The sequence below is a fragment of the Homarus americanus genome, unplaced genomic scaffold (assembly GCF_018991925.1).
Source record: "Homarus americanus isolate GMGI-L3 unplaced genomic scaffold, GMGI_Hamer_2.0 scaffold48088, whole genome shotgun sequence".
Taxonomy (NCBI): domain Eukaryota; kingdom Metazoa; phylum Arthropoda; class Malacostraca; order Decapoda; family Nephropidae; genus Homarus; species Homarus americanus.
The window spans coordinates 168,737-193,408 of record NW_024719965.1 but is presented as its reverse complement, the minus strand read 5'-3'; the positions used below and the strand labels follow the sequence as shown (position 1 = coordinate 193,408).

At 44.4% G+C, this 24,672-nt stretch overlaps 1 protein-coding gene across 4 annotated transcripts in view; it reads left to right on the top strand.

The window, feature by feature from the left end:
• Window positions 1–8,674: 8,674 nt before the first annotated feature.
• Window positions 8,675–24,672, top strand: part of LOC121860337 (protein kinase C, brain isozyme-like) — a 118,988-nt gene continuing 102,990 nt past the window's right edge. For 3 of the 4 annotated variants that reach the window (XM_042357412.1, XM_042357411.1, XM_042357410.1), the window contains exons 1-2: window positions 8,676–8,768; window positions 22,457–22,539. The gene's annotated coding sequence lies outside the window, so the exon portion shown is untranslated. Of the gene's footprint in view, window positions 8,769–22,456; window positions 22,540–24,672 lie in introns of all 4 variants that reach the window. The other variant, XM_042357413.1, reaches the window with a different exon arrangement.

Here is a 24,672-nt window from a genome sequence, read left to right as displayed (position 1 = left end):
TTAACCCCTTGAGTACGATGATACCACTTTGAGGACAATAACAATACCTCGAGTAAGTACGATAAACAACTTAAGTACGATAAACGTACGATGATTTAACTCCTTGAATAAGAACTTAATCCCTTGAGGACGATAAATTAACTTAAGACGTTATATCTCATCGTACTAAGGTGTTGTCATCGTACTCAAGGGGTTAAAGCGTCGTACTCGTAGTGTTATTTATCGTACTTAAGTGGTTAAATGTTTGTACTCGAGGTATTGTTATTGTCCTCAAAGTGGTATCATCGTACTCAAGGGGTTAAGAACGTAAAACCACACCATATAAGTACTAACCTCGTGCCTGTACAGTTACCTAACCTAAATATACTGTTTATGACCAGTACCCCGTTATACACTAATACACCCATACCACATTATACATTCAAAGTAAAATAATATTAAAAAAAATATATATCAGTGTAATGATTTGTGGAATGTTTATATGACGAGCACCTGTAAACGTGCTAGTGAAGGGGACTGTACGTGTTTATGGAGTGAACATGAAACCCAAATCCTGAACAAATTGCTAAAGCCATAAATTTAAGGACACACACACTGTCAGATTAACCTGCACTGGAAAATCAAAAGCAAATTCATGAAGGAATTAAGCCAGGAATGTTGTATAATGTGAAAGGTTAATGATAAAGTGGATGGCCAAGGTGTACTGGACCGTGCATGGCGTGGTGTAGTGGACCGTGCATGGCGTGGTGTAGTGGACCGTGCATGGCGTGGTGTAGTGGACCGTGCATGGCGTGGTGTAGTGGACCGTGCATGGCGTAGTGTAGTGGACCAGGCATGGCGTGGTGTAGTGGACCGTGCATGGCGTAGTGTAGTGGACCGTGCATGGCGTAGTGTAGTGGACCGTGCATGGCGTGCTGTAGTGGACCGCATGGCGTGCTGTAGTGACCAGGCATGGCGTGGTGTAGTGACCGTGCGGCGTAGTGTAGTGACCGTGCATGGCGTAGTGTAGTGACCGTGCATGGCGTGGTGTAGTGGGCATGGCGTGCTGTAGTGGACCGTGCATGGCGTGCTGTAGTGGACCAGGCATGGCGTGGTGTAGTGGACCGTGCATGGCGTGCTGTAGTGGACCGTGTGTAGCGGTTAGGTGGCAGTGCCTGACCTTGGATCTAACAACACCGCCACACACCACCAAGATTTCCCCTGAGGGCTGTCAGCACACACACACAGGCACTTGTTGCTCTACTTCCATGATACTGATGCTGGCACTTGTTGGACTAACACAATCAACCAATCAGAGAAGTCTCTCGCCAAACCATACCTGTTGTCTCTGCTTATGACAACAAGGGGAACCAGTTTATATCAACAAGCCACTGGGGAAGCGATGAGAGGCAGTTCCTAGCCATATCCTTCTTGAATATTAATGAACCAATATTGACATAAGAAATAATGATGTTAAAGGTAATGAAAATGTAATAAACCTCCTGTTCCTGTCAGTATACTTTATCGAACAAATAATAATAATAATAATAATAATAATAATAATAATAATAATAATAATAATAACAACAATAATAATAATAAACAATAAAAATCATGGTAATAATAAGAATAAATTAATAAAAAATACAATTAATCTGAGGGCTTAGGGCCGTGAGCCTCGGCATTGGTCTTGTTTATGTATTGAAAGCTCAGTGGGACCGGGGACTAGAGACCCTATTTCCTCACAGAGCTGAAGATCCTCCCGGGTGATTATATGCGGGATCCCCTACTTTTGGGGCGTCACCTCCACCCTACTTAATCTTCCCTTAACCTTGTGTTATAGTTCTTTGTAATGCTAGGAGGGGGGTGGGGGGGAGTCTCTTAGTATTGGCTTTGTGAACATTTATATGGTGTATTTATAATAATTACTGTTTATCATTTAAGAGTTGTGCTTATACGTCTTTTGTTTTTACTTTGGGTTTATGGTCGTATATACATGGATCACGCGCACCTACAGTACAGTACAGTGATGTATTTGCATGTATGAGTATGGATAAATTTCGTTTTTTTGCATTATTAGATGTCAAAAGTTTTCGGTTCAAATTTAACTTTCCTTTGTTTTTGTCCCTCCTCCCTTTCCCATGTTGTCTTTATATACAGAGATAAGTGTAAATGATGTAGCCGCTAAATGCTGGGCTTAAGCATCTGATGATATGTAATAAAAATAAATAATGAAAATAATGATAACATTGGTTAGAATTATTGAAAAGGGTGTCTCAACAGATTCTATCCTGACCTAGCCTAACCTAACCAAATCTAACCTGACCTGACCTGACCTGACCAAACCTAACCTGACCTGACGTGCTTTAAAGGACGAACTCCGATAACCCTGTCGGCTTCGTTAACTTTCTCCCCTTCTCTTGTTTTTAATACCGGGTATACCGACGAAAAGCTTCCGAGTTTTACTTAACATTGACACACATCTGTTGTTGTATGTTGTTATGTGTTGCTGTTTTTGTTGTTGTTGTATGCTGTGTGTTGTTGTATGCTGTAGGTTGTATGCTGTCTGTTGTTGTATGCTGTGTGTTTGTTGTATGCTGTGTCGGAGGTTGTTGTTGTATGCTCTGTGTTCTTGTTGTTGTTGTTGTATTATACTGTGTGTTATTGTTACTGTGTGTTGTTGTTGTTGTTGTTGTACCCTCGACCCCAGCTTGTTGACGCCTAGTGCTCTGTGCCTCATTAATTATGGATGTTCCCCCTCTCCAGATATTTGCATTTCTACCCATTTTTTGTTGCGTGTCATGTATATGTATATGACTATTATATTTATATAGTGTGAAGCAAAAGTCACAGTATCACTATAGCATCATGTTCCGTACACTGCCTTCACTGTTGTCAGTTGTCCGGTAATATTTAATCATCAAGAGTTCCCTGGTGTTTGTTTATCTCTGGCTGTATGACTCTTCGTCTCTGTCACAACTACAACAACAGAAAACTTAACTTTACAACAGTCTCCCAAGATGTGAACGTTACAGTGCGCGCGCGCGCGTGTGTGTGTGTGTGTCAATAAAGACACTAATTTCTTATGATAATGTTCCTATTAAATTACTGTCAGTGTCTCTAGTTGAAGACGCACCACCACAACAACAACCTTGACCCAGGCGGAGTCCTCCTACTGGTCTGCCTCCCTGCCTGTCTGCCTACCAACCAGTCAACCTGCCTGCCTGCCTGTCTGCGTGCTTACTAAATAACCAGCCAGCCTACCTACTAGCCCCCTGCCTCCCTGCCAACTTTCCACCCTGTTTGCCTCCTTGTCAGCCTGGGTTGTTTTCACCCAGCCAGCGCCCCGGGGTGAACCTCTTCCAGCCTTGGTTATCTATACGTAATTTCCTCACCCAGTCTTCCCTCCTCCTCCTCCTCCTCACCATCTTCAGGAAATGAGATCTTTTACCTGACGCAGCTAATGGATGAATAGAATGGTGCTCTCTGGAATTAAATTTGCTTCTTGTCTTGAGCAACTCTTCTCCTGACCCCCCCCCTCCCCCACCTTTTTACGTCTCTTATTATGTTGGTAAGATATTAGGTCTCTAAAGAAGTAGGATAAAGTTTGGGTAAAAGACACAGAAGATATTGTGAAGGCTTGTTCAGTTTGGACTGGTAATTTCATATCTATATTGAGTATAAACTTCCTATACCAATCAAAAAAAATTATGAATGGAAAATCCAAATTTAGTCCTCGGGAAGTTTGAATGTTTGTCTTGGGTGATGGAGCTGTGTGTGTGTGTGTGTGTGTGTGTGTGTGTGTGTGTGTGTGTGTGTGTGTGTGTGTGTGTGTGTGGAGTGCTGTAATACAATACTGAAACGAAATAAAATTTGTTGTAACGTGATAGAAGGTAACGCAACATATAGCACAAACAGTATGAGGGAGAGCGGCGGCGGTGGGAGCGTGAACACGGAGAAGTGGTGGACAGCGCTGGTGGGCGGTGAGACTTCTTGGGAAACACTGACAAGAGAAATAGTAAGTCATGGGGGCACTGTAGGGGTCACGGAAGCGCTGGAAGGGGTCATGGAACAGCTGTAGGGGTCATTGCGCTGTCATGGAAGCCTGTAGGGATCGTGGTGCTGTAGGGCTGTGGGAGCACTGTGGGGGGCCATGGAAGCATTGTAGGGACTGCGGGAGGCTGTAGGGGTCATGGGAGCACTGTGGGGCTGAACCATTGTAGGGCATGGAGGGCTGAAGGGGCCGGAAGGCTGTAGGGGTCATGGAAGCGCTGTAGGGCTTATGGGAGCGCTGTAGGGGTCATGAAAGCGCTGTAGGGGTCATGGGAGAGTCACGAATCATGTAATAAGTAAATGGATAACGGGGAGAGACAGTAGAGGAGAGGGGATGTGTTGTTTAATGTACCAGAGAAAACGTGTGTAGTTGTGTGTATGTTTGTGGAACTAAGAGAGGAGTGAGAGGGAGGAAGAATATGAACGTGGTTAAATAATGGGTGAAAGACGGCATAGGAGAGGCGTGGGGGTATAAGGGAGAGCATGGGAGTTTAAGGGAGAGCATGGGAGTTTAAGGGAGAGCATGGGAGTTTAAGGGAGAGCATGGGAGTTTAAGGGAGAGCATGGGAGTTTAAGGGAGAGCATGGGAGTTTAAGGATAGTATGGGAGTTTAAGGGAGAGCATGGGAGAGCATGGGAGTTTAAGGGAGAGCATGGGAGTTTAAGGGAGAGCATGGGAGTTCAAGGGAGAGCATGGGAGTTTAAGGGAGAGCATGGGAGTTCAAGGGAGAGCATGATAGTTTAAAGGAGAGTATGGGAATTTGGGGGGAAATATGGGAATATGGAGGAGACCGCGAGTATATTAAAAGACATGGGAACATTGATGGAAGCGTGGGAACATTGATGGAAGCGTGGGAACATTGATGTAAATGTGGGAACCAGACGATAGTACGTGCAGGTAGGCGTGATAGGTTTTTGCTTCCGGTCCCTGGCACAGCTTGCCCTCTGACCTACGTTAACCTGTGACCTTTAACATGTGATGGCCGAACCCGCTTACACTTTTGACTTTTTGCTAGCGATGAATATTTTAGTTTTTTTGTGGGTTACGATGGTGTATTATGGGAGTATGATGGTAATGGTAGTGACTGGAGAGCGTATTCATGGTGGTATGTAAGTAACCAGTGCGTATTGACATGGTGGCGTTTATTTTCTATATACGTCAAGTTAGACCCAGATATTTTTTTTTGGTCCATGGAGAGGAAATTCCGTTATATCGAGGGTCCGTTAGATGTGAAATCCCTAACTAGCGGATTATATTGAGAGAGAAGTCCGCTATATGGAGGTTTTACTGTAGAAATGAGTGAATCTGATGACTTAGGATACGAGGTTTTGTGATTCACTTAGTACAACACAGTGATTCTGAACCCAGAACTCGGTGATTCAGTGTTGGGTGATAAGATTCACTTTATATAGTTTGTGTGTTGATTGAGGAAGTGAACAGGTGTGCAGGGATGTTTTTACCTGTTGTTGTGGTGTCTCTTGTCTCACACTAATCTCATTATTACTTGCCCCTTCTTTTCTTTTGAGGTTTATTTTCCCTTGATCCACCCTAGACAGAGGTAGAAGAGGGGGGAAGATGATAGATAGACATACAGACAGACAAAGAAATAGACAGACAGACAGACAGACAGATTGTGTACTTGCTGTCCTCTTCCTGTCCACCCGAGAGAGTTGGGGTACACCTTTCCTTGTGGTCTTCCTCTTAATATAATTTTCATCATGTACAGGTGAGGCAACAGCCCTTTCCATTGCCCTGATTGTGTTTAGAAAGACTTACAGAATCTCCCCTGTGAGTTGAGTAATGCCAGGCGCCTCCAGTTATTCAGATTGACAGCAATAAATGTATATGGTGATCTCTCTCTCTCAGGTCATGGTGGTGGGTTGGAAGAGAGATAATTGTGGAAATTACTTGCTTGTAAACAACGGATCATGTTGTTATATTAAGGCAAGGCTTCCACGCCCACCTTACCCTGTATAACATAGACACACGCCCACCTTACCCTGTATAACATAGACACACGCCCACCTTACCCTGTATAACATAGACACACGCCCACCTTATACTCTCTTGTATACCTGAGGAATATATAGATAGATGTTTAGAAGGAGAGAGAGAGAGAGAGAGATTATGGATTTGTAAATATAGACAGACAGACACAGATAGATAGATAGATAGATAGATAGATAGATAGATAGATAGATAGATAGATAGATAGATGAATGAATAAATAGGTAAATTCCCAACCTCCCTAATTACCCCCCCCAGTACATAACCTCCCCATTACCCACCCTCCTCCCCATTACCCACCCTCCTCCCCATTACCCACACTCCTCCCCATTACCCACCCTCCTCCCCATTACCCATCCTCCTCCCCACACTCCATCCCTCCTCCCCATTACTCCATCCTCCTCCCCATTACCCACCTCTCCTCCCCATTACTCCTCCCCATTACCCACACTCCCCATTACCCACCTCCTCCCTATATTACCATCCTCCTCCCATTATCTATCCTCCCCCCCATTCCTCACACCTCCCATTACCCACCTCCCAGTGAGCATGTTTCTCCCCACAATCTTTGATATAGGTTAGCCGCACAGCCTGACCTAGTCTAACACCTCGTGTCAACGCATAATACTGCTATCAGGTTAGGTTAGGTTAGTTAATGTTGTTAGTAAGAGATTATGTTATGGTAGGTTAATGGTTAGGTAAGATTATGTTATGGTAGGTGAATGGTTAGGTAAGATTATGTTATGGTAGGTGAATGGTTAGGTAAGATTATGTTATGGTAGGTGAATGGTAAGGTAAGATTATGTTATGGTAGGTGAATGGTTAGGTAAGATTATGTTAGTTTATATCAGTATAAGTTAAATTAGGTTAGGAATTATGTTAGATAAAGGGTAGGAGAGGATGGGTTAGGTTAGGGGCTGTTATGGTTTAGTTTACGTTAGGTTAGGGCAGATGTACCCAATTAATTTTCAGCGTTGCCCCAATTGGAAAAGTCTGAATCACTCGTTGTTCAATCAGAAAGACGCCACAAATAGATTTTTTACTTGGGAAAGAGAATAAACTCACTATTTCAGCATTATAATATTACCAAATAGTAACACACAGAGGAAACAACTCGCTCCCGGCCAAGTGAGTCCATATCGTTCATCGTGTGAATCAGACTCGGCCACTGCGTTTATATTGTTTCTCTCTTTAATTTTTTCAGCCTCGCACATGTAAGTGAAGACAAACAGGAGCAAATACTCGTCGCAGTCTGAGTGTTCCAAAAGGAAGACGGTTTTGTCTGCTCACTTTCGAAGCTGATCTGTAGAAGTTTGCCCGTCTTCATATTGATGAATTCCTCTGTAATCTAGATGACTCTTATGGACCGTTTTGATTGGGCATTTGAAAGGATTTAGAACCTAATAGTACAGTGCCAGGTCCTTGTTGCAAAAGTATTGGGACATCCGCCCTCGAAGACTCGTCAGGTAATGAAGCACTGGACGCTTGATATCTTTAAGATTAACAACCTCCGGTTCCTTGAGGAACTGGCCAACCCTTAGAAAAGTTACAGTGCGTCCCTTCTGGAGTTCTGCACGCCAGAACTCCAGGATCGTCTGAAAAGCTTGATTTTTTTTCCGAAGTTATAATGATGTTTCCTCGTATTAAGGACCCGTGCAATCCGTTCAGATGGGAGAACACATCTGTTAACACAACTTATTTCAGATTGGATCTGGTATTTGTACCTCAGTCTGTGTTTCTTTTCGAACAGGAAGATTTCGATCTGTGGTCGAAGTTTAGGGTAAGGTAAGTTATAGTCTGGTCACTCCAACCTTGCAACTTAGGCCTAGGGTCTGTGTGTAGCAAGGCAGCTGATTGGTTGACAGACGGACACCTGAAGAGTCACTACAGTTTTTTAGTATTTAATCTATCTTATTTATATTCTGATATTTTAAATAATAATAATAAGTTTTCTGTGTTGATGACTCATAATTAAGCACTTAGGGAAGCAAGAATTAGCTTGTTAAACGTCCTGGTAACAAATACCTTAAAGGGAACACGTACACGATTAAGAAGTTCTAGGACGAAAACACCTCCTCGCCCTCTGACGTCACACAGCGCCTTGGAGGATGTCACTGAAATTTTGTAAACATTTTCTTGTTCTCATTAAGGTATTTATTCTACCTGAGTGTTTCACATGTTAATTCTTGCTTCCCCGAGTCCAGAAATTATCATATACATGTAACTCACTGTATTCTTGTAGACGTAACTTACTCTAATCTCAATACAGTTCTGGTGACGTTTCTCTTACGCCAGTTCATAAAGTTATCAGTGTTACTGTTTTAGGTGTATTGATATAATAGTGTGTGTGTGTGTGTGTGTGTGTGTGTGTGTGTGTGTGTGTGTGTGTGTGTGTGTGTGTGTGTGTGTGTGTGTGTGTGTGTGTGTGTGTGTGTGTCAGAAGATTGTGTAACAAGAAGAGAGGAGAGAGAGAGAGAGAGAGAGAGAGAGAGAGAGAGAGAGAGAGACATTAATGTGAGAGACGGGTGAGGATGAGAGACAGGTGGAGGGTGAGAGACAGGCGAGAGAGACGGGTTAAGATGAGAGACAGGTGGAAGTTGAAAGACAGGTGAGAAAGACAGGTGAAAGTGAGTCAGGTGAGAGAGACAGTGGCCATGATATAGCCTCACTAACACACACTTTCCTCTCCTTCCTCAGGGGCTTCGGCAAGCAGGGTTACCAGTGCCAGAGTAAGTGTTGCCAACCTTGTGTTCTTACTCTTGTTAATATTGATAGTGTAGTTCGGTGTTGTGATTATCTGATAAGGTGTTACCATCACCACCATCATCACCATCATCATTACCATCATCATCATTATCACAACCATCGTTATCACCATCATCATTTTCATCATCATCATCACCACAACCACTATCAACAACAGCAAGAATATCATCGTTATCACCATCACCACTCATCATCATCATCACTATCAATAACAGCAGGAATATCATAATCATTATCACCGTCATCACCACTATTATCATCATCATCATCACCACCACCATCATTATCACCACCACCATCACCATCATTATCACCACCATCATCATCATCATTTTCACCACCACCATTATCACAAAATAACCATCATCATCATCATCATCATCATCATCATCATCATCATCATCATCATCATCATCATCATCATCATCATCATCATCATCATCACCACCACCACCACCACCACCACCACCACCACCATCATCATCATCATCATCATCATCATCATCATCATCATCATCATCATCATCATTACCACCATCACCATCATTATCACCATCATCATTATCACCATCATCATTATCACCACCACCATCATCACCATCACCACCATCATCATCATCATCATCATCATCATCATCATCATCATCACCACCACCACCATCATCATCATCATCATCATCATCATCATCACCACCACCATCACCATCACCACCATCATCTCCTTATTCCACTGCTGGTCTGTTCCTTTTTTATACATGAACTGTCAATATACATTGTTTTTATACCTGAACTGTGTCTGGTCCAGTAAGGAATATGTCATAGTAAATTACTCTAAAGTTAGCTTAATTATATATATAGGTGAGGTACTGTCAACAGGACACGTTTATAACTGTGCTTATGACTGTCTCTACTGTAGTTAAACAGACGCTAAGCATCATGAGGACACTTGTTACCAACCATTCCTTGTAAGCTTCAGTAAAACGTATTAAGCTTTACGTGTTAGCCTCAGTAAAAGATCTTAAGCTTGATGTGTTAACCTCAGTAACACGTCTTAAGCTTGATGTGTTTGACAAGTCTTAAGCTTGACGTGTTAACCTTAGTAACACGTCTTAAGCTTGATGTGTTAACCTCAGTAACACGTCTTAAACATGATAACCTCAGTAACATGTGGGGGTGGGAGAGGGTGGGAGGTGGGGGGTGAGAAGGTGGGGGTGTGAGGAAGGTGGGGGTATGAGAAGGTAGGGGTGGGGAGGGTGAGGAGGTAGAGGTGGAAGGTGGGGGTGTGAGAAGGTGGGGTGTGAGAAGGTGGGGGTGGAGAGCGGAGATGGGGATGTGAGGAGATGGGGGTGTGAGGAGATGGGGGTGTGAGAAGGTGGGGGTGTGAGGAGGTGGGGGTGTGAGGAGATGGGGGTGTGAGAAAGGGGGTGTGGGAGGAGGTGGGGAGTGAGAGGGTGAGGAGGTGGGGGTGAGGAAGGTGGGGTGGGGAGAAGGTGGGTGTGAGAAGGTGGGGGTGGGAGAGGGTGGGAGATGGGGGGTGTGAGGAGATGGGAGTGAGAAGGTGGGGGTGTGAGGAGGTAGGGGTGAGAGAGGGTGAGGAGGTGGGGGGTGTGAGAAGGTGGGGGTGGGAGAAGGTGGGGGTGTGAGAGGTGGGGTGGGAGAGGGGTGAGGAGATGGGGGTGTGAGGAGATGGGGTGTGAGAAGGTGGGGGTGGGAGGGGTGGGGGTGGTGGGGTGTGTGGAGAAGGTGGGGTGGGGAGGGTGGGGAGATGTGGAGGGATGGGGGTGGGAGAAGGTGGGGGGTGGGGAAGGTGGGGGGGGAGGAGGTGAGGATGGGATGTGAGGAGGGGAGGGGTGGGGAGGTGTGAGGAAGGTGGGGGTGGAGAAGGTGGGGGGTGGGGTGTGAGAAGGTGGGGCATGGAAGGTAGGGTGTGAGAGGGTGAGGAGGTGGGGTGGAGAGGTGGGGGTGTGAGAAGGTGGGGTATGAGAAGGTAGGGGTGGGAGAGGGTGAGGAGGTGGGGGTGTGAGAAGGTGGGGGTGTGAGAAGGTGGGGGTGTGGGAAGGTGGGGGTGGGAGAGCGTGAGGGAGATGGGGATGGAGGGAGATGGGGGTGTGGGGAGATGGGGGTGTGAGAAGGTGGGGGGTGTGGGGAGGGTGGGGGTGTGAGGAGATGGGGGTGTGAGAGTGGGGTGTGGAGGAGGTAGGGGTGGGAGAGGGTGAGGAGGTTGGGTGTGGGAAGGTGGGGGGGGTGGGAGAAGGTGGGGGTGGGGGTGGGGTGAGGGAGATGGGAGTGTGAGAAGGTGGGGGGTGTGGGGAGGTGGGGGTGTGAGAGGGTGAGGATGGGGTTGTAGGAGAAGGTGGGGGTGGAGAGGTGGGGGAGAGAAGGTGGGGTGGGGGGGGGTGAGAGATGGGGTGAGGAGATGGGGGTGTGAGAAGGTGGGGGTGTGAGGGAGGTGGGGGGTGGGAGAAGGTGGGGGTGGGAGAAGGTGGGGTGGTGGGAGAGGGTGAGGAGATGGGGATGTGAGAAGGTGGGGGGTGTGAGGAAGGTGGGGGTGTGGAGAAGGTGGGGGTGGGAGAAGGTGGGGTGGGAGAGTGAGGAGATGGGGATGTGAGGAGGGTGAGGAGGTGGGGGGTGAGAAGGTGTGAGAAGGTGGGGGTGTGAGGGTGGGGGTGGGAGGAAGGTGAGGATGGAGATGAGAGGGATGAGGAGGTGGGGGGGGGGAGAAGGTGTGGAGAAGGTGGGGTGGAGAAGGTGGAGATGGGGATGGAGAGGTGGGGTGGGAGAAGGTGAGGAGATGGGGATGTGAGAAGGTGGGGTGGGAGAAGGTGGGTGGGGATGGAGGTGGGGGTGTTTGGAGGTTTGGAGTGTGAGAAGGTGGGGGTGTGAGGAGGTGGGGGTAAAGTGATGGGTGGTCGTGTGAGGTGATGGGAAGGTCGTGAATGACTTATAACCCTTTGAGTCCAATAACAACCTCGTGAGTCATGTATAATTAGTGTTGTGATAAAGGTAACAGCCCCTTCGAGAGCACGATGATCTATAACCCTTGTAGTACAATGACTTAATCCTTTGAGTACTATGACCTTATTTACCTTGAGTACTATGATATTGTACTTATATAGCCAATGAAACGTACTAGAAACACACATGCCATTTACAGTGAAACTCTTATCTTCATACCTTCATTACTCTCTCTCTCTCTCTCTCTCTCTGGCATTCTCAAAGTCAATATTGTCACTTAACTGGTTACTTAAGTGAAGCTATGTAGAGTCTCAGCGTAATTGCGAGGCCATTTTATTATGCATTATATTGTAGTTTAGCTCAAGTGAGGCAGTTAAGTGTGTCCTTACATTTCCACTTACGAGAAACTTTTCTTGTACGAATCTTTTAAAGAATTTTCACGCCAGAAATTTTAACTGCAATGTTAGTATTTCTTCTTAATTCTATTCACATTTAACATAGATTAACTCGGCCACATTTAACATAGATTAAGTCAGCCACATTTAACATAGATTAATTCAGCTACATTTAACATAGATTAACTCGGCTACATTTAACATAGATTTAGTCAGCCACATTTAACATCGATTAACTCAGCCTTATGTCGTCTGTACTTAAGTGTGTTTTTACTGTATCCCGTTACATCTAGCCCCTTGTAACACCTGAGTTCAGATTAAAGCGTCAGATCAGAACTTCCTGTCACGCTGTAACCCACCTTAAGCCTCAGGTGTTACTAATAAGTGTCAGATTTATTTATTTTTTATCCGATTTTTGATGACGGTGAAGGTCAGTTGGTTAATAAATCTGGATTGCTTCATTGGCTACAGCACCTCTCTAGATTGCTTCATTGTATACATCACCTCTCTAGATTGCTTCATTGTATACATCACCTCTCTAGATTGCTTCATTGTATACAGCACCGAGATACCAGTGTGTATGAGTCGTGCTGTGTATAGTTATGTATGTTATCAGCAGTTAACACGATTGTATGAAGTTGTATAGTGAGGTGGTATAGTGTTTATGATGGCACAACTGAGAGAGAGAGAGAGAGAGAGAGAGAGAGAGAGAGAGAGAGAGAGAGAGCACACTAACAGTAAATATTAAATGTTCAGTTTGACGCACGAGAAAATACCTTCCATTGTTGACTTTGTTTCTAACTGTATGATTAATGAATACCTGCTGGAAATAATGATGATGACAGTAATGATAATTATTGTACTAATGATGACAATAATTAAATAACAACATAGACTAGTAACGTTAATAATGGTAATAAGATTAGTAGTAGTATTAGCAATAGGGTGTTAATGGTTAATATATGACTAATTAAGAAGAAACACACACACACACACACACACACACACACACACACACACACACACACACACACACACACACACACACACACACACACACAATACTCAAGGAACAGATGAACGAGGATAATGATAGAGGAAAACAAAAATAATAATGAAAAATACTAATTAGACCAAAGTGAACAAAATAGGTGCAGAAAGTGAAGGTGGTACAGGTGGAGTGCATCAGGTGGGCACAGGTGAGGGGAGGTGATGAAAAAGGTGGCTGTAAGATTTAGGCGGTGGGGGGAGTGTGGGGGGTAGAGGGAGAATGGGGAGGAGAGAGATGGGAAGGGGGCGTGGGGGCGAAGAGGAGAGAGGAGGAAGGAGAGTGGGGGGAAGGGGAGGGAGCCGAGCTGAGCGAGTGTGTGGGTGAAGAAGAGGAGGAGAGTGTGTAGAGGGAGGAGGGAGAGAGTGGTGGAGGAGGAGGGGAGTGTGCGGTGGGGAGTGAGAGGATGGGGGAGTGTGTGGAGGAGGGAGAGTGTGGGGGAGAAGGAGAGAGACTGTGGTAGAGGAGGAGAGAGACTGTGGTAGAGGAGGAGAGGAGTGTGGGGGCGAAGAGAGGGGTGTGGGGGAGGAGAAGGATATGACTGACATCCACTCTGACCTTTTCCACTCATGGATTCTTAATGGTATTGAAGTCCAAATATAGACCATCTCTCTCTCTCTCTCTCTCTCATAGTATTGAAGAACATGTACATTAAACCTCACGATGTTATTGAAAACTTGAAGACAAAATATATATACACTATGTACTATAGGATGGTGGTTTTGTTTTTGTTATTGTTATTGCTTTTGTAATTGTTATTGTTGTAGTTGTTATTTTTGTTGTTAGTTCTCGATAAATATTCGCCATTTTTTTTGCATTTCACGTTATTTGGGGACCATTTCACTTGTTGGGTGGAAAATCATTATTAGATTAGCTGAAGGGACTTGGGTGTAAATTAATAATGAACTCGTTAACTGGCGGTGATTAGTAGTTTGTGTTTATTATAACGTATAATTTTATTTCGATATTTTTGAGCGGTAGTTTATTCTCTCTCTCTCTCTCTCTCTCTCTCTCTCTCTCTCTCTCTCTCTCTCTCTCTCTCTCTCTCTCTCTCTCTCTCGCCACAACATTGCCCAAGAGTCTATAACTTGGTACAACATTGACACACACACAACACTGATACTCTAACACCTCTGAGACCTTGCTGTGACAACTCCATACATCACGTTGGGTTAGAATCCATCGGTGTTTCTTCAAGTTATCGTGTTGACAATTCCCGGACGGACTGGCGGTGGACGGACGGACAAATTTAATACACTCCTACATATCCCTTTGCCGGTACAGTTAGTTACATGAATAGGGTTAAGAATGGTACAGTTAGTTACACGAATAGGGTAAAGAATGGTACAGTTAGTTACATGAATAGGGTAAAGAATGGTACAGTTAGTTACATGAATAGGGTAAAGAATGGTACAGTTAGTTACATGAATAGGGTAAAGAAGGGTACAGTTAGTTACATGAATAGGGTAAAGAAGGGTACAGTTAGTTACATGAATAGGGTAAGGAAGGGTACAGTTAGTTACATGAATAGGGTAAAGAAGGGTACAGTTAGTTACATGAATAGGGTAAAGAAGGGTACAGTTAGTTACATGAATTGGGTAAAGAAGGCAACAGTTAGGGTTACATGAATAGGGTAAAGAATGGTACAGTTAGGTTACATGAATAGGGTAAAGAATGGCACAGTTAGTTACATGAATAGGCAAAGAAGGGTACAGTTAGTTACATGAATAGGGGTAGGAAGGGTACAGTTAGTTACATGAATAAGCAAAAATGGTACAGTTAGTTACATGAATAGCGTAATATTACAGTAACTTAGGTGAATTGACAACTGCAACGGACTGTATCGGGTATAAACTCACGTCCGTTCTGTTAAATTAACTTTGAAATATAAATGTAAATAAAACTCTAGTGGTGTAGTGTTATTGAGTTTGGCTGTGGGGGAGGAACATGCTGTGTCGTTTATTGGTAGAGAGGATGAGCAGGGTGGTGGGGTGGTGGTGGTGGTGTGATGGTTGGTGGGGTGGTGGTAGGTGGTGATGGTTGGTGGGGGTGGTGGTGGTGGTGATGGTTGGTGGGGTGTGAAGGGTGACATGTGATCCTGGTCAAGTAATTGGTTTTGTGGAGTGTATAGTTAACCCAACCAAAACACACACACACACACACACACACACACACGCACGCACGCACACACACACACACACACACACACACACACACACACACACACACACACACACACACACACCCACACACACACACACACACACACACACACCACGTCTTGTTAATTATTTCCTTCTTACTACTTTTTTTGTTTTGTATATTATTATAAATATATTTTCATCACACACAATGCATAAATTAAAGGTGATAGAGAAATATGAATAAAATGAATGAAAGGAATAACGAATGAACAAATGAAATACCGAAAAAAATGACGTTTAAGTAACTAAGAAGAAAAAAATGAAAACAAAAATAATAATTAAAGAAAATAAGGAAGACCAGAAAAAATAGAAAAACAAACATAAAAAAAATCAAGAATGAAAAAAATGGAATGGAAATAGTGAAAGAAAAGCAAGAGTGAAAAACAGTCAAGAATATCGAGAGAGAAAAAACTAGAAAAATTACATAAACAAAAATAAACTTGAGTTGTGTTGTGGTTCATTAGTCAGAGTGACCCACGCCACGTCTACTATGATAAGGAAGATGAGTTGGAGGAAGAGAGGAGGATAATGAAATGTAGGAGGAAGAGGAAGGAAGAGGAGTCGAGGCGTAGGAGTAAGGGTTGAGGAGGATTGTTCTTTAGTTAAACTCTACTGATATTTGGGCAAGTTTCTGTGTTTACAACTTCAGGATAGACTCACAGGTGAACTGGAAACTCATACACATCCATACACACTCCACACTCCCACCTCCACACACCCCCACCTCCACACACACCCACACCTCCACACACACCCACACCTCCACACACACCCACACCTCCAGACACCCCACACCTCCACACACACCCACACCTCCACACACACACCCACACCTCCACACACCCACACCTCCACACACCCACACCTCCACACACACACCCCCACCTCCACACACACTCCACACCTCCACACACACCCACACCTCCACACACACCCACACCTCCACACACACACACACACACACACACCCACACCTCCACACACACACACACACACACACACACACACACACACACACACACACACACACACACACACACTTATTACCAGTGTGATGGTGACATTTACATATAATTGGTTATGGAGTTAAACCTTTCCTTTTTAGTTGAGAAATTTATAAATATTTTTCTGTACAATATCATTATAAAGATCCATGCGTGGCTGAGCCTTATGAGAGGCGTAGCACACTAAAACAAATACACCTAGACAGTATATTTATAATTCTGGGTTGGAAGTGTTATATAGTATTAGCTGGTGGTAACCGTGTTTGAAAAAAAAAATATTAGTTTCATACAAAATTTGGATAATTCACTCTTGCGTGGAGAAATGTAGCCTACTCATGGACCACCGACACGAGTTGCATGTTGCATGATTTATATGCACGACAAAGCCTAATTAAAGAGTTAGAGCGTAAAAGAAATTAGAGCCAAAATGATGTAATACGTCAGGGTGAACCTCGCTACAGGGTGTTGGTGGAGCCCTCGCTGAACCTTACTGATCCTTACGCCGAGGTTCTCAAAGGTTCATACTGAAGGTTCATTCGGGGGGGAGGGATTTGTCCTCGTATCCGGAGATGTGAGAACGTATCTAACTGACTGATATTAACCTAACCCCCCCAAAGTAACACTCATAATGGCAGCAAAATTAAACTGAGACTCTACCTCAACCAGATACGTTCACTTAGCACCAAACAAAATGAACTTTTTAATTACCTGCATATATCTCCTACCTTAATTATAGAGTCCTAATTGGCGCTAATTGAAAGTGGTTAATTAAGGTAAGAGTCTCAGCGGTGTAATGTTAATGTGTGATGTTATGTGTTTTAGCTGTGATCAAGGAGTTAGTTTTTTTTTTTACATTTAGTTATGAGGTATATTTACCCTAATGAACCTTTGAGTATTTGATCTTAGGATATTTACTACCTACTTCTCTCCTTCATTAACATCACTTGTCCGGTAATAAGGTTAGGTTAATGTATGTTGTCATTATCTATTTTTTTTTTTGGATAATGAGAAGAAGGTGATCCACTTATCTTTTGTGTGTGTGTGTGTGTGTGTGTGTGTGTGTGTGTGTGTGTGTGTGTGTGTGTGTGTGTGTGTGTGTGTGTGTGTGTGTGTGTGTGTGTGTGTGTGTGTGTGTGTGTGTGAATAATAATGAGAAAGTGTGGGAGAGAAGTGAGGAGGGAGTGTTGACAACAGGCCGAGGTAGGTCACACAGGGTCTCAAGGAGTTACACCCAATTAGTATATATTTCATCGTGTTTGTTTACACCTTTGTTTTAGAGCTGATCTCGTCTTTGTTGTTGTTGACCTGTTATATCTTAGGTCCCGGGTGCCAGGAAACAGTAGTCCCGGGTGCCAGGTTACAGTAGTCCCGGGTGCCAGGTTACAGTAGTCCCGGGTGCCAGGGTGATCCTTGAGAGGACAATATAAACTGAGATGATCGGTGGCAATAGGTGAGGTGAAGTGAGGTGAGGGCAGACCATCGCTGAATACCTCCCATACTTGTCCCCCGTACATACAATAGAGACCAGCACAGTGTGTTTGTTGACGGGCACTAACTAAATCTTGGCTAACTGACAGTAGATTCGGTTTAGGTTGACGAGGAAGTTGTAGTGGAGTATTAGTTGATGTAATACAGTATTGGTTGATGTGGTAGAAGTAGAGTATTGGTAGATGTGGTAGAAGTAGAGTATTGGTAGATGTAGTAGAAGTAGAGTATTGGTAGATGTGGTAGAAGTAGAGTATTGGTAGATGTGGTAGAAGTAGAGTATTGGTTGATGTGGTAGAAGTAGAGTATTGGTTGATGTGGTAGAAGTAGAGTATTGGTAGATGTTTAGATGAGTGATGGATGACATAGTTAACTCACAGGCGATGGTGGTGATGGAGGGAAGGAGGGAGGGAGTGGTAGGTGAGGTGTGGTGCAGGAGAGCAGTGGCGACTCCTCCTCCTCCTCCTCACTTAAAGGGGACACCGCGCCACACACTCCTAGTTAATTCATGACCTCCGCCTCACTCCCCGATATTTCAGGAGGAATTTATAGTTATTGATGGAGTAATGTGGCAGTAGTTAAGGGTTAATTTAGTAGTAATGTGGGGAGTGTTTACCGGGGGGTGGGGTGCAGGTAGCGGGCGAGTGATGGGTAGATGTATAGTACTGACCTGTATAGTATATGACTGACATAGGAAGGTGTACTAGGTTAAGTTCCTGATTTTTTATTTTTTTATTTATTTATTTTTTTACCTTTCCTCTCTGACCTGATTATTGGTGGATGTTTTTCACCTGTGTGGGTTTTTTTTTTTTTACAAGTTACGACTCAATGCAGACATAAACCACTTCTTGTTATCGTTGTTTTTTGTTTTGTCTATTGTTTGTGTGGTTAACAGACTGCAGTTAGATAATAGACTGTAGTAAGATAATAGACTGTAGTAAGATAATAGACTGTAGTAAGATAATAGACTGTAGTAAGAAAATAGACTGTTGTAAGATAATAGACTGAAGCCTCACTCTTGTCCTCGCAACACTACAGGCTGCCACAGGTCACCCAAACTGTATTGTTTTAGTATAGGTCTTTGTCATTTTAATGCGAGTATAATGTTCAGCACCGTGAGTGAGTCATACCTGTTTAACTTCACACGTTTCCAACAATTAGTTTATTATAAAAATTCGTGTGTGTGTGGTGGAGCATGATGCATTGCTCCTGTTGCCGCCGCTTTTTAGATAATTTGACAAAAAAGTTTAAATTGTAATTATATTGTGGTAGGTTTTGTAGTTTAACTGTAACTAGGTTGTCGTCCTTGTAGTCTAGTGTTTTGTATTTGGGTTTTACTGAGCCGAAGTGCTGTAATTACAACTGTACATTTTCTGTGTGTGTGTGTGTGTGTGTGTGTGTGTGTGTGTGTGTGTGTGTGTGTGTGTGTGTGTGTGTGGTTATTTATTTAAACATTCTCTGTGTTAATTTTCCTTCTAACTGATACTCTGTGAACGTTGGTTAATTTGTTGAGTTTAAAGTTTGTTGTCATTCTAATGTTATTTCCAGACTTTATCTTTGGTGTTTTGGCTTAAGTCGACCGACCAGATGGGTACATTTTTACATCTTCAATTATGAGGGATATAGATATTGTATGAACCTTTGTGAGTCAACTGTCCTTGTGTCGTGTTACTGTGATGATAAACAGTCGTGGTTAATGTGACAGGAGGGAGTCTCTTACAGAACAGAGGTGTACAAGAATAATGCTAAGCTGCACGTGACAAACAATGCCATTCGCGCGAAATTCATTGTCATGCAAGTCAAGAGGAGCGGCTATTGGTGTGACTCACGCAGACAATAGCCTCCTTCCTAACTTTAAAGGCGTTCAGTTTCGCTGTTAAAACTTCTGGAGTGAATGGACGATTGTATTAAAACTTGTTGGGACTTTCCTGGACAAAATGGGAGATCCATCGCGGTAACTCATTCTTTTCATGACCAGACAAAGGTAAAAAATACAGGTAGAGTAAATCCCACAAGTTGTTAGTATGTTACCTGAGTCAGTAATTAACCTATGTCACCTGTCTCAAATTATATCATAACACAAAGGTGTTTCTCTCTGCTCGAAAACCGAAAATATCTACTTATATAGTGATGTTATGATGATGCTTAGGAAGGAGACAAAACTTGATGATGTTGACTGGGACTAAAGAGAGAGACCATAACCACACGGAGCTTTGTTTACATGGTCGATGGTGAGGCTGTGTTAAGACTTTACGGAGATTCAGACCACAGGGATAGTTGTGTGATAAAACACTTCTCCGGCTTTCTGAATGGTGCCCTGGAACCTCCTCAGTATATCTTCCTACGTCAGGCAGCCACTGTATGTCGTCGTCATCTATCGCCGTCCCGTTTATGAGTTTGGCTAAAGTAGGTTTAATGTCGTCCTGTTTACCTCAGCAACGTTTCTCTTAAGTAAGTTACGGCTGCTTATTGGGCTCTGGAAAAGACACTACTGTACGTCGCTTTAAATTAATTTCTTGCCTTCTGTTGATGTTAGTAATGAAACTTGAGACACTCGCCACACACCTACTCCCACACACCGTCTCTCACACACCTACTCCCACACACCGTCTCTCACACCTACTCCCACACACCGTCTCCACCACCCACCCCACACACCGTCTCACACACCGGCTCCCACCACATACCGTCTCTCACACACCCTCTCCACACCTGCTCCCACCACATACCGTCTCACACACCCACTCCCCACACACCGTCTCACACACCTACTCCCACACACCGTCTCTCACACACCTACTCCCACACACCGTCTCTCACACACCTACTCCCCACACACTGTCTCTCACACACCTACTCCCACACACCGTCTCTCACACCTACTCCCCACACACCGTCTCACACCTACTCCACACACACCGTCTCTACTCCCCACACACCGTCTCACATACCTACTACCCACACACCGTCTCTCACACCTGCTCCACCATACCGTCTCACTCCCCACACATACACCACATACCGTCTCTCACACACCTGCTCCCACCACATACCGTCTCTCACACACCTGCTCCCACCACATACCGTCTCTCACACACCTGCTCCCACCACATACCGTCTCTCACACACCTACTCCCACACACCGTCTCTCACACACCCACTCCCCACACACCGTCTCTCACACACCTACTCCCACACACCGTCTCTCCACACCACTCCCCACACACCGTCTCTCACACACCCACTCCCCACACACTCTCACACCCTACTCCCACACACCGTCTCACACACCTACCCCACACCGTCTCTCCTACTCCCACACACCGTCTCTTCACACCGTCTCACCCCACACACCGTCTCACACACCACTCCCACACACCGTCTCTACACACCTACTCCCACACACCGTCTCACACACCTACTCCCCACACACCGTCTCTCACACCCACCAACACACCCACCCTCCACACCCCCCACACACACCCCACACCACACCCCCCCACACCCACCCCCTCACACCACACCCCCACCCACACCACACCCCCCACCCACACCCCCCACCCCCCACACCCCCTCACACCACACCCCCACACCTCCCCCACACCACCCTCCCCCACTCCCCACACACACACCACACCTCACCCACACCTCCTCCACCACACCTCTCACACCACACTCCTCTCACCCACACCCCCCACACCACACTCCCCAACAGGGTCCATACCACACCCTCTGTTGATATCAGTACTGAAACTCGAAACTGCGACGCTTTTTTAAGTCGTGAAACTTGAACAAAAATATGCGTTTCAGTTCATGTCTCAACATTGTCGACCTGTGTAATGAAATATATTAAATACTGTTATTCTTAATATCTTGTATCTCTAACTGTAGGTTGTAACTGTCCTGAATTACATGTTATTACTTACTGTACACTGTAATTAACTGTAAGAGGGCTTTCAACAAACTGTAACCAACTTAACTGTTCTTGTTATTCATCATATCTACTTGTATTTGTAACTGTACTTTCGACTGTAATTCTACGCAGCTATTTAACTGGTATGCCGTTACAGTCTTCAGTTATGTTCGTTTCACATTGATACAGTTTGGTGTTATGATAGCAGCTGTAACTTACACTAACTGTACATGTAACTGGTAGGATGTTACAGTTGACGGAGGTTTTTAATAAGTTATATGACTGGTGTTATTATAGTAGTTAACTCACTTCAACTGTATCTAACTGTAACTCACTTCAACTGTATCTAACTGTAACTCACTTCAACTGTATCTAACTGTAACTCACGTCAACTATATCCAACTGTAATTCACTTTAACTGTACCCCTAACTGCAATTCACTTCAACTGTACTCTAACTGTAACTCACTTCAACTATACTGATAACTGTTACTCTTCAACTGTACCTTATGACTGTAACTAACTGGTTGCATCGTTTACAGGTGGCAGCAAAGTCATCCATGAAACTGTAACCTAACATTAACAATACATGTCACTGATTTAACTGTACCTTATGACTGTATCTAACTGGTTGCGTTTTTGTTACAGTCTGCAGCTTCGTGGTACATAAACGTTGTCATGAGTTCGTCACCTTCAAATGCCCCGGGCGGGACAAGGGCGCAGACTCTGACGTGAGTATTGGATTTGTGTTGTTCCTCTATATGTGTGGGCGTGTGTACATGTGTGTGCGGGCGTGTGTGCATCTGTGTGTGTGGGCGTGTGTACATGTGTGTGTGTGTGTGTGTGTGTGTGGTCGTGTGTACATGTGTGTGCGTGTATGTGGGCGTATGTACATGTACATGTGGATGTGCGTGTGTACATGTGTGTGTATACATGTGTGCGTGTGTGTACATGTGTGGGCATGTGTACATGTGTGTGTGTGTATATGTACGTGCGTGTGGGCGTGTGCACGTGTGTATGTATGTGTGTGGTCGTGTGAACATGTGTGTGGGTGTGTGTACGTGTGTGTATGTGGGCGTGTGTACATGTGTGTGAGCGTGTGTACATGAGTGTGTGGGCGTGTGTACATGTGTGTGTGTGTGTGAGGGGTGGCGGCGTGTGTTCATGTGTGTGTGGGCGGGCGTGTGTACATGTGTGTGTGTGTGTGTGTGTGTGTGTGGATATATATGTGGGCGTGTGTGTATATGTTGGGTGTTGGGCGTGTGTTCATGTGCATTTGTGGGCGTGTGTGTGTGTGTGTGGGCGCGCGTGTACATGTGTGTGTGGGGTGTACATGTACATGTGTGTGTGTGTGGGCATGTGCATGTGTGTAGGCAAGTGTGGGGTATGTATATGTGTTTGTGTGTGGGCAAGTGTACTGTACATGTGTGTGTGTGTGTGTGTGTGTGTGTGTGTGTGTGTGTGTGTGTGTGTGTGTGTGTGTGTGTGTGTGTGTGTGTGTGTGTGTGTGTGTGTGTAAAACGCCCTTACTTACCGTATATCCACCAACTGTAAATCTTGTCTCTGTATAGTATAACCACCACCACGAAAAGATCACTCCTTATTAGTGGTGTTGGAAGACCTCGAGTGTACCACAGTAAGTATAACGACTCGGGTACCTTGGTCAATGAGCACCTGGGTTAACACTCATACTCTCCCAGGTATATAAACGGCAGGTATAATATGTGTGCACTAGAAGGTAAGTTGTATTACGGGAGGTGAGTGGGGTTATCTCTGCTAGTACTGAGTAGATTTAAACTATTGGCTATTGGTAACGACAGTATTATTCAAAGTAATTAATTGTAGTGGTTAAGTGTGTTTTCTCCTCGTTATAAGTGTGTCTTCATCGGTTATAAGTGTGTCTTCATCAGTTATAAGTGTGTCTTCATCGGTTATAAGTGTGTCTTCATCAGTTATAAGTGTGTCTTCATCGGTTATAAGTGTGTCTTCATCAGTTATAAGTGTGTCTTCATCGGTTATAAGTGTGTCTTCATCAGTTATAAGTGTGTCTTCATCAGTTATAAGTTTGTCTTCATCGGTTATAAGTGTGTCTTCATCAGTTATAAGTTTGTCTTCCTCAGTTATAAGTGAATTCGTATTTTGACACCATTTGTCCACTACCCGACTCCACTTGCTAGACTGCACCTGTCTAACATCGCTGCGCCAGACACCTAATACACAGTCAGGTGCTCTAGCTTCATGTCTGAGGGTTGGCGACCACGGCCTTCCATGACCAACAGCTTTCAGGTGTTTTAATTAGTGCCGACGATAAGAAGATAATAAGAGATAATGATGCAGGTATTATATGAGGTATAATGAAGCTGTGTGTGTGTGTGTGTGTGTGTGTGTGTGTGTGTGTGTGTGTGTGTGTGTGTGTGTGTGTGTGTGTGTGTGTGTGTGTGTGTGTGTGTGTGTGTGTGTGTGTGTGTGTGTGTGTGTGTGTGTGTGTGTGTGTGTGTGTGTGTGTGTGTGTGTGTGTGTGTGTGTGTGAGATGAAGATAGCTTATGTGTACACGTTATTAGGAGGAGAGAGAGATTACCTGTGTTTAAGTGGTGGCCACGAAATCCACTATAATGAAGGTAAGACGTTATAACGAAGACCAGCCCAGAGATTATAACGAACACCACAGATTATAACGAAGACCACAGATTATAACGAACACCACAGATTATAACGAACACCACAGATTATAACGAACACCACAGATTATAACGAACACCATAGATTATAACGAAGACAAGAGGTTAAAACGGAGACCCAATGACGTCCAATTAAAGAAGCCGAGAGGAAAGATGTTGAACCATAACGCTAATGCAATCGGGGG